At 50.1% G+C, this 9,327-nt stretch overlaps 1 protein-coding gene across 5 annotated transcripts in view; it reads right to left on the minus strand.

Moving 5' to 3' along the window:
- GLI3 (GLI family zinc finger 3) overlaps positions 1-2,414 on the minus strand; it is a 239,278-nt gene extending 236,864 nt beyond the window's left edge. The window contains exon 1 of one of the 5 annotated variants that reach the window (XM_083706243.1): positions 2,138-2,414. The gene's annotated coding sequence lies outside the window, so the exon portion shown is untranslated. Of the gene's footprint in view, positions 1-1,518; positions 1,844-1,874; positions 1,895-2,137 lie in introns of those variants that run through there. The other 4 variants (XM_083706246.1, XM_083706245.1, XM_083706244.1 and 1 more) reach the window with 4 other exon arrangements.
- Positions 2,415-9,327: the final 6,913 nt, after the last annotated feature.

Genomic DNA, 9,327 nt, shown 5'->3' on the forward strand with positions numbered 1-9,327 from the left:
CTGGAAAATGTGGAACAGCTGGCAGAGAACAGCAAGAAAATGTTTTACATAAATATCTCTACATATAAACTGGCAAAAGGCCACAAACACCAGACCCCAAGGATGGAATCAACATGATACACCAGAGTATTGAAATAATTTGGGGTAGGGGGTTAGCTTTTTGAACCCTTTTCCCCATATGGTGCTTGCAGCCGCAAACCCCAAGTGGCAGCCCCCCCCAATCACAAAAGCTGCAACTGTGAACAACCCAAAAGAAGAAGGGTTGCGCTGACATAACAACACAGATACTTTCCAGGAGCCTTTTAGGGTCCCTTTGATGTGTTTACTTGCCCAAGAGTCTAATCCAAATTGCTTTGCCTGCCACTATTTACTCTGCCTCTTTTTCGAAGCTCCCTCTAGCCCTTTTCCAAGTTTGAGAAAGTTAACTGCTGGGTGTGATTCATATAGCTGTCCGGTCAAGAAGTCCTCGCCATCCAGAGAATGAAGTTTGGCAGAAGCAGCCAAAATGTAAGGAAAGGAGAAATCTGAACAACAGAAAAATATTCAGATCCAGGGAGCATTTGGGTTGCACCTTGCCAGATTATTACAAAAGTGTCAGCTAACAATGGAAATTCAAGCATCTGTGCCAAAACCAGCTAACCAACCTTCAAGTTGCCACGGGACCCTTCTCTCATTCTGCAACAGTAAACTCTGAAAGTTTCGCTTTTAACTCTCAGCTTTTTTAAAACTGGAAGCTTTGCTCCCGTCTTCCTTCAACACCCCTCCCTTTTCCCCAGGACCTTCCAAGCAAATGAATCACTCCAAAAGAGAGAGAGAGAAGAGATTAAAAAGGCACCCGTCCTAACACTACAAATAACAGCAGAAGGTTGTGTACAGTACCACATCCGATCACTTGCTTCCACCCTTCCAGATGTGGCAAACTTCCAGCCACCACAGAAACTGCTGGCAAGAAAGTCAACGCTATTTCCACCCCGCGCTCTCTCTCTCTCTCTCTCCCTCCCTCCCGCCCCTTGGAAGAGGCCAAGCAGCTGCTGGGAGCCTGCAAAATGGGCAGCAGTGCAACTGAGCTGCGGGACGAGAAGCCTCCCAGTGCTCTCCGAGTGCAGAGAGCGCCAAGGGGGCGCGGAGAGGCCCACGCGCCGCGCGCTTTTGGCGCCTCCGCCAGCCCGAGCCGAGCCGAGCCGAGCCGGGCTTGCTCCGGCGCAAGCCCCTGCAGGAGCGCCAGCCCAGCCACTCGCCAGCAAGCGCGCCCTGCCTTGGCAGCCTGGCCGGCTCCACTTCCCCAAGAGCCCCGAACTCTCCATCCCGCCGGACTCGGAGGGATCGAGGGCAGAAAAGGGAAGCTCTTCTCCCTCCCTCCCTCCCTCCCTCCCAGCCCCACGCCAACTTTCTTTTCCGCGCGGCCAGCGCACTGCAAGTTAAACAAAGAACTTTCCCCTCCGCTCTCCCTCTCTCTCTCTTTTTACGCGCGCGCGCGCCCATCCAGCCCCCCGCCCGAAAAGCCCGGGCACGGCTTACCTGCCGCCGCCGCCGCTTCGGCTGGGGTGGGGAGCAGCCCGCGAGCTCCCCATAGGCGAAGATCGGGGCCTCGCCGGCTCCTCCGCGGCCAACTTAGCAGCGCCGCTCCCCGAGGATGACTGAGGGCATCGGGCTTCTGTTTTGGAGGGGCGGGCTGGGCAGGGGAGGGGCGGGAGGGCGCGGGGCTCTGGGGGGCTCTGGGGAGAGGTCTGCCTTCCTTTACGCGCCCGCCGCTCGCCCTCCCGTTTGGGGGATGCCTTCAGGCGCGCGCGCTTCTTTCTCTTTCTCGCCGAGACCTTCCAGCGGTTCCTCGGCGCCCCCCCCCCCCCGCTGTAACCCGATCCCTTCTGACTCACGGAGGAGCCCGGAGTGACATTTCTCCCGGTTCGACAACAACCACCGAAAGAACCCCGAAGAAAGGAGGACAGTCCGCCGCCACTTCGCAAAGCACCAACTTGCAGGCAAAGGGAGGAAAAGGCGCTTCGGGCGCTGCCCCTTCCTCCTCCTGCTCCCTTTCTCTTCTTTCTCTCCCCCTTCTCTGATTTCGTCCCTTTCTCTGCCTCTCGGTCCAGGGAAGAAGAAGAAGGGGAAAGGGAAACATGCAACTCTCCTAACTCACGTGTTCCGAAAAGTTGCCCCGAGTCTGCCGCTTCCTCTGCCGCCGCCGCCTCCTCCCTCCTCTCCTCCAAGTTTTGCAGATGTTGCCGGGCTGCCCGGCTCAGCCCTCCGCCGCTGCCCCGCTCGCCCGCCTCCTTCCCTCTCTCCTTCTCCTCCCCCTCTGGGTGTGGGGGGGGGGGAGGCGATGTGCCGGGAGAAAGCAGACAGACTCTCCCCGCCCCGCGATCCTGCCGGAGCGCCAGCTCGCGCAACTTTCCTCGCTTTGCGCGCGCCTCTCCACGTGGAGCGGGGCTGGCGCAAGAAGGGGAGCCCTGCCTGCCTCCCCCGGGGATTCTGGAGCGCCGAAGCTCGGGGACGGGAGGGCCTCTCGGCCTGAAAGGCGACCAGAGCGAAGCAGCCCGGCCGAGGATGCAAAAGCCCCAACAAGACGAGAAGGGCGCGAGGGGCGATGGCGGGAACCCGAGAGGCGCGCGCGGCGCTTAGGCCCCAGGCGAGAGGAGATTCCGGGGGCCGGCAGGCTGCGGCACGCGGCGCCCGCTCGCCCCTTCCTTTCCCCCTCAGAGGCCGCTCGCCCAGCGGGGAGGAAGCGCCAGAGAAGCGGGGTGCCCTCGGGGAGGACCTTTCCCCTCAGGCGGCGGGGGGCCGTCTTCCCTTTCCCAGCCCAGAGGTGCCCCGAATCTGGGCCGCCCCTCGCAGACAAGCCCGCCGGTCCCTCCAGGTCAGGAGGCTCCCACGTTGATGTTACAAGAATGTCCATCAGAGGTGTTTAAAAAACACAGAGAGCAAAAAAGTTCGTGGGGATTTCCAGATAGATCGGACCTGCAGTGCGCGGCTCGTGTGCTTATCTTCGGGCATTTCTCATTATGTACAAATATGTGGAGCTGAATTAAATTCCACACTCTCTCTTTTTGGACACTTGAATCCTTGCAGGCTTTGGCACGCCCGCCCTTCTCGGGAGCCAGCTTCTCCCACCGCTTTCTAAGGCACGGCTGGCCTGGTTCTCCCCACCTTCACCACAAAATTCTGCAGTGAGGTGGAGAGTTCAGGTGACAATGGCAGCGCGAGCACCCAAGGGAAGTCCGAATTTAACTCGGGGACCATTTTATTCTCCATGGGAGATTTTACATCGCACCAGGTTCAAAGCTGTGCCTTTGGGGGCCTGGGCAGAAAGAAGAGCATTCAAGGCACAGAAGCAGGGGGGGGGGGGGTTTCACATTAGGCAACACACATCTAAAAAGCACCCCAATGGGCTCTGCATTAATCCAGGTGTGCTACATCCATGGGTGTATGGAGGAAGGGTAGTACCCCACCAGAGGGGAACTAACAGCCATGCTCCTCTGGGGTAGTTTGTCGCCCTGTGTTCCCCACCCTGCATTCAGCTGTCACCCAGAAACTGTCAGCTTGCAGCAGCTGCTACACCTTGAGAAGGGCTTCCAATGGGTGGCTAATCCAGGTGAGGGTAGCCGATGGGTCTCAAGCCCTTGGTGAGTTAAGGCCTTTCCCTGCATGTATCTGGCATACTGAGTGGACAAGCCCAATAGTGGGCCCAACAGTCAAGAAGGTGGTTTCTGCACGTGCTGCAGAGGGAAGTGAGGGGCAGATGGGGCTCAAAAACCTGAGAAGGGGGCCCATCTCAGAGAAAGAAAAGTCTGACTCCACTATCTTGAGGTTCGGGAGAAGAAAGGGCTAAGGAGTAAACCAGGGGTCAGCAAACGTTTTCAGCAGGGGGGCGGTCCACTGTCCCTCAGACCTTGTGGGGGGCCAGACTATTTTTTTGGGGGGGAATGAACGAATTCCTATGCCTCACAAATAACCCAGAGATGCATTTTAAATAAAAGGACACATTCTACTCATGTAAAAACACACTGATTCCCAGACCGTCCACAGGCCTGATTTAGAAGGCGATTGGGCTGGATCCAGCCCCCAGGCCTTAGTTTGCCTACCCATGGAGTAAACACTACATAAATCCAGAGTGGAGTCCCTAAGAGGGTTGGATGGCGCCTTGCACGCCTCCTCCTGGCAACTCCTGCAGCCCAGCTGGTGCCAAGGGTCTTGCTCTGCTTCCCTTTGGACCCATCAGTGAGGCTGAGACGCTTCTCGTCTGGGCAGCCCAGTCTGACTTCATGCCCGGAGCTGCACTCTCAAGACAGACGGATGCCAACTATACATCCATATATTTACTATTTGTTCCACAAGCTTTATTTGCCACTTGATTGCAATGAAACCTCAAAGCAGTTAACAAAGATATAAGCTACAGTCAGGTTGTTTCAGCCAAAATAAAAGCACATAGGAAGCATTCTCTGCTTTGCCTGGCAGTGGCTCTCCAGGGTCTCAGGCAGTTGTCTTTCCAGACACCTGGTACCTGGCACTTTTACCTCTGGCAAGTACGCCACCTTGCCCCCACAATTGAGGGGCCCGGGGGCCGTGTGCTGTTCCATAATGGCTGAAGTGGGGAAAAGGTGGTTGCAGGGAAGGGCCCATTCTGAATCACCCCGAGTGGATGCAGAGCCCAGGTGTATATAGGCAGCCCCCCGTTTTCACTCATTTGATATGTGCACAACTGTGTATACGCGTATCACACCAAACCCAGCAGTGACTTGGAAACATCATAAAGAGATCACTGAAATGCCACTAAAAGGGCAGAATGGGGTGTTTGCAGGCTTTTTCAATTGGTTTCAATTACTGCCACTTCACCAACGTGCGCAATTCCTTGGAACATAACCCCACGTGAACGGAGGGGTGTCTGTAAGATGTTGCCACAGAATCATTATGGGTATTGATATCAGACCCAAAGAGTAATTTAGTTCAGGGCACATGCTATCTTTCCCCTGGTCAAAATGATCCTGGAGACCTTGAGATGAAGAATGAAATCATGGAAGCATCCGAAAGAGGAAATGTAATAATGTGCCGCTTCAACTACACTCAGACTGGCTACATATGTGTTCCGGTCATGACAAAGAAGTAAAATTTCTAGTTACAGGTAGGTAGCCATGTTGGTCTGCCATAGTCGCAACAAACTTTAAAAAAATCCATCCAGTAGCACCTTAGAGACCAACTAAGTTTGCATGCACACAAAAGCTCATACCAATAATAAAATTTCTAGACACCCTAAATGACTGCCCTAGAATAGTTGGTCATGCAACTGACCAGCTGGGTGGCAACCCTGGACTTAAACTTGACTACCGTATGGAACCTGGTGCAAGATTGTTTAACCAACTGGGAGCAGTGACCAAAGTATTATTGAATTAAAAGTGCATGTAAATGGCAGCACACGGGACCTGGCAACCCAGCATAACTTTATAAAGAGTGGTATAAATCAAACGGTGTTTTAATGGCTTGTTTTCCTTCTGCAAGGTTTAGGCTGGTTCAGCTGGCAGGGGTCCTGCTGCAGAAGGGAGCTTGATTTAAACCAGCATAAATTATGCTGACTTTCATAAGTGTGGTGTAGTGGTTAAGAGCGATAGTCTCGTAATCTGGGGAACCGGGTTTGCTTCCCCGCTCCTCCACATGCAGCTGCTGGGTGACCTTGGGCCAGTCACACTTCTCTGAAGTCTCTCAGCCCCACTCACCTCACAGAGTGTTTGTTGTGGGGGAAGAAGGGAGAGGAGAATGTTAGCCACTTTGAGACTCCTTAGGGTAGCGATAAAGCGGGATATCAAATCCAAACTCCTCTTCTTCTTCTTTCAATATTTAGGATTATTCCCTTATATTGTAAATGCATCAGGATAGACATGTCATTTTTTGCATATGTTATTCTCTAAAGCAGACGTTTCCAAACTTATTCGGCCTACCACCCCCTTTTCAGAAAAAAGGTTACTCAGCACCCCCCTGGAAATCTACCTTCTTTTATTTGGAAAATAAAGTAATCACTACAACTTTAACTCTATGGCACATTAGTAAGGGTTATTACACAACAGATGGAACATGTACAAATGGTTTTTCAAAACTGGACAAGGAGGTGGACTAGGCCCTGAGATTAAAAACCCCAGGGGTGGACCAGAGTGAAGCTGGCCTGGCTCAGTCCGATACACCCCAAGGGCATGGTTGGCGCTGCAGCCCGCCTGGCAATGGCCAAATAGGCAGGTAAGCAAGCTACAATCCAAATATTATGACATAAATAGGGTTTCTTTTCCATCACCAGGGAAATGACTTGGTTTCTCATTGGTGGTGCAAGCTTCATGGAATAGTGAGGTGTTCTTACCCATCTGTACAAGAGAAATGGTGATGACAAGATTCTAAATCTTGCTCCTTCACAATGAGTTTTTGTGTACTTGCTACCATATTAAAGAAATCAAGTGAGTACAGTAGATTCAACTTGCCCTTTAATACCCTCTCCTGAACTGTATCTGGCCCCTCTATAATAATATCTGCTGAATTTAATCTTTTTTTCCACGTTCCTATTATTCCTTTTTCTAACCTAACCTGTAACTTGTGGCTCAGTGGGTTCTGTCTGCATACAAAAATCTGCCCTCCTACCTCTACCTCTGTGATCTACAAGGATAGGTGAATCCAAGAAACCACCATTACTTATACTTTTTGACTACAAATACTCGTCCAAAGGAAAATGGATGAATAAATCCCCAAACCAGCAAAATAAATTTAGCACCCCTTCAACTCACATTTGCGCATCATTGTGCGCATCAGTACAACTGGATGTGTTTTCTATTAGATCACTGTCTGTCCAAACCAGCAGGCAGGGAGAAGGCATGGATTGTATTCACACGGCTTATGTTTTAAGTCGGATCCTGGGGGAAAGGCATCAAAATGCAGCATTTCCCAAGAAACTAAAGGATATATGGATTGAGGATAGCATCGTGAGTACTTCAGAAACCAGTGGAGGGAGTACACTAGATGCAGAGTAATGTGTACACAGCCTTAGTTCCACACAGAAAACCTCATAAGCACTAATTAATAGAACGGTCAACTAAAGCTTTGCAAAGCAGCAATCTTAATCTGTGGGTTTGTAAATTAAAAGCATAATAGATTGAAAAAGAAAATATAAAGATGACCTTTCCTTCTAACAGTAATCAATATTTTTGTTTATTACATTGTTAAGTTATTTTATACTTCATTAAGTACCTGAAATAGGCACTTTTGATAATATGCTAATATTATTTTTGCATGTGGGCATTTATTTAACTTTAATTTGTTAATTTGTTAAAAAGTGGAAGGTTGTTATATTAAATATCCTGTCTGGATCATATTTAATGAATGACATTTATAATGATAATTAAATATTATTCTGCTGGTCACTACAGGAAGATGTAATGCTGAGTTAGGTTAATTATTGGTCTGAGTGAACATGGCGACTCTCACATTCTTTTATTGCCGTTGCCTCTTTAACAAGTGACTTGCGGTATTCTGTAGTTTCTTTAATTTCCAACTATGTTTATGAAACATAGCCCATAAAAAAATAATACTGTGGCAATCTAAGCTCAAGTGTTGCCAATTCTTAGGCCCATCATAAAAGCACAGTTGCTTTCAAACAAACTTTGAAAACTGGCCACCCAGCATATTACAAATAGGCCCACACGCCCAGGCAGTGGGATAGGAAGAATCTCTGCCACATCCTTCAAACAGTGGCGTAGCGTGGGGGGTGCAGGGGGGGCGGCCGCACCGGGCGCAACATCTGGGGGTTAGGGTTAGGGGGCGCAAATCCACGGGTTATGGGGCGCAAATCCACGGGTTAGGGAGCGCAAATTACTTGCCTTGCCCTGGGTGCTGACAACCCACGCTACGCCACTGCCTTCAAAGACAATTTCCTCCTTTCTTCTATGAGCTTGGTATTATATTGTGCATGAGCCTCTGCAAGCTAACTCATATTCACTTTGTATCTGGGAGAAGCACCCAAACAGTATCAGATTAATCCAGTATGATATAAAGCTGGGTCGGTATCCCCCATGTGCTGGAACTAAACAAACTATGCATTGTCCCTAATTTTCTGTCTGGACACAAAACGGGTTGAATAACTTGGTTTTCTAAAACTGATTTCTCAGTGCCACAAGGCAACGGTGACTGGGAGAGTCAGGGATTAGGGTTGCTGGACATGTCCTCTTTTGGGGGGCCAGCATGCCTGTGCAGGAGGATTTTTGCATTTTATCGAAGTGTCCAGGTTTGGGTTTTTTTATTTTATTTTAGTGTTTTTTATTGGGTGGGTGTGTTTCCAGCAGCCGCCAGGCCTTGCATGGCCTCCCTTTGCTGATAGGGGCGCAGCTGAGCCACCAATCAAAGCTAGTGGAATCAAAGCTATTCCATGCACTTGAGCCTCAAGCGACTTCTTCAAAGGCAGTGTAACCTCATCCAGCGCAGGCGACTTCTCATCTGTCCATTTTAGAGAACCATTCACTAGCAATGCCCCAGTCCTCTCTAGTAACCTTCAGTTTATTAGCTTTCACCCAGTCTATTACTGCAACGAGATGTCAAACTAATACAGTATTCCCCAAAGTGGGCAATACTGCCCCCCGGGGGGGGGGGGTGCTGGAAGGATCCAGGGGGGCGGTAGTAACCTCAGCTGCAATTGGGCAGCACTGTATAAAAGAAAGGGGATGGAAGCATAAAAAAGAGAAGAGAAGAAGTCATAGGTGGAAATATAGATACATAAAAGAATGCAAATTTGTCACTGCATCTTTCTGTTTCTTCGCTTAAAGAAGGTAGATTTCCAGAGGGTGCTAAGTATCCCCCCCCCCAAACGGAAGCCGTAGTTCAAATAAGTTTGGGAACCTCTGATCTAACACATCCACTGTCACACCTGAAGATGTAAAGGAGAAGTGGAGTTGTATGTCATCAGCATATTTGCTGACAATGTATTCCCAAACTCCACAGCTTCATATCTATGTTGAACAGAACCCAGTGGAATCCCACATTGAAGACTCCATGGGGCTGAACAACATTTCCCATCCAAATAGGAGCAGAAGCACTGCAGGTGGGGCTGCCCATCCCCAAATTGGGCATCCACTCCAGAAAGATACCATGGTCAAATAGAATCGAAAACAAGCAGAATGAGCAGAGACACACTCGCACTGTCTCCCTCCTGACAAAGACCATTATGCAGGGTGCCCAAGGCAATTTCCATGCCCAAACCGGCCTAAACGTTTATGGGCTCTCCATGCAGTATAGGTGTTGCTTCCCAGCCATGGTACATACCAGAGCAGTAGCTGAAAAATGCATCGTTACATCCTTGCCAATTTTCAA

The sequence above is a fragment of the Podarcis gaigeae genome, assembly GCF_964106915.1.
Source record: "Podarcis gaigeae genome assembly, chromosome: 12".
NCBI lineage: Eukaryota > Metazoa > Chordata > Lepidosauria > Squamata > Lacertidae > Podarcis > Podarcis gaigeae.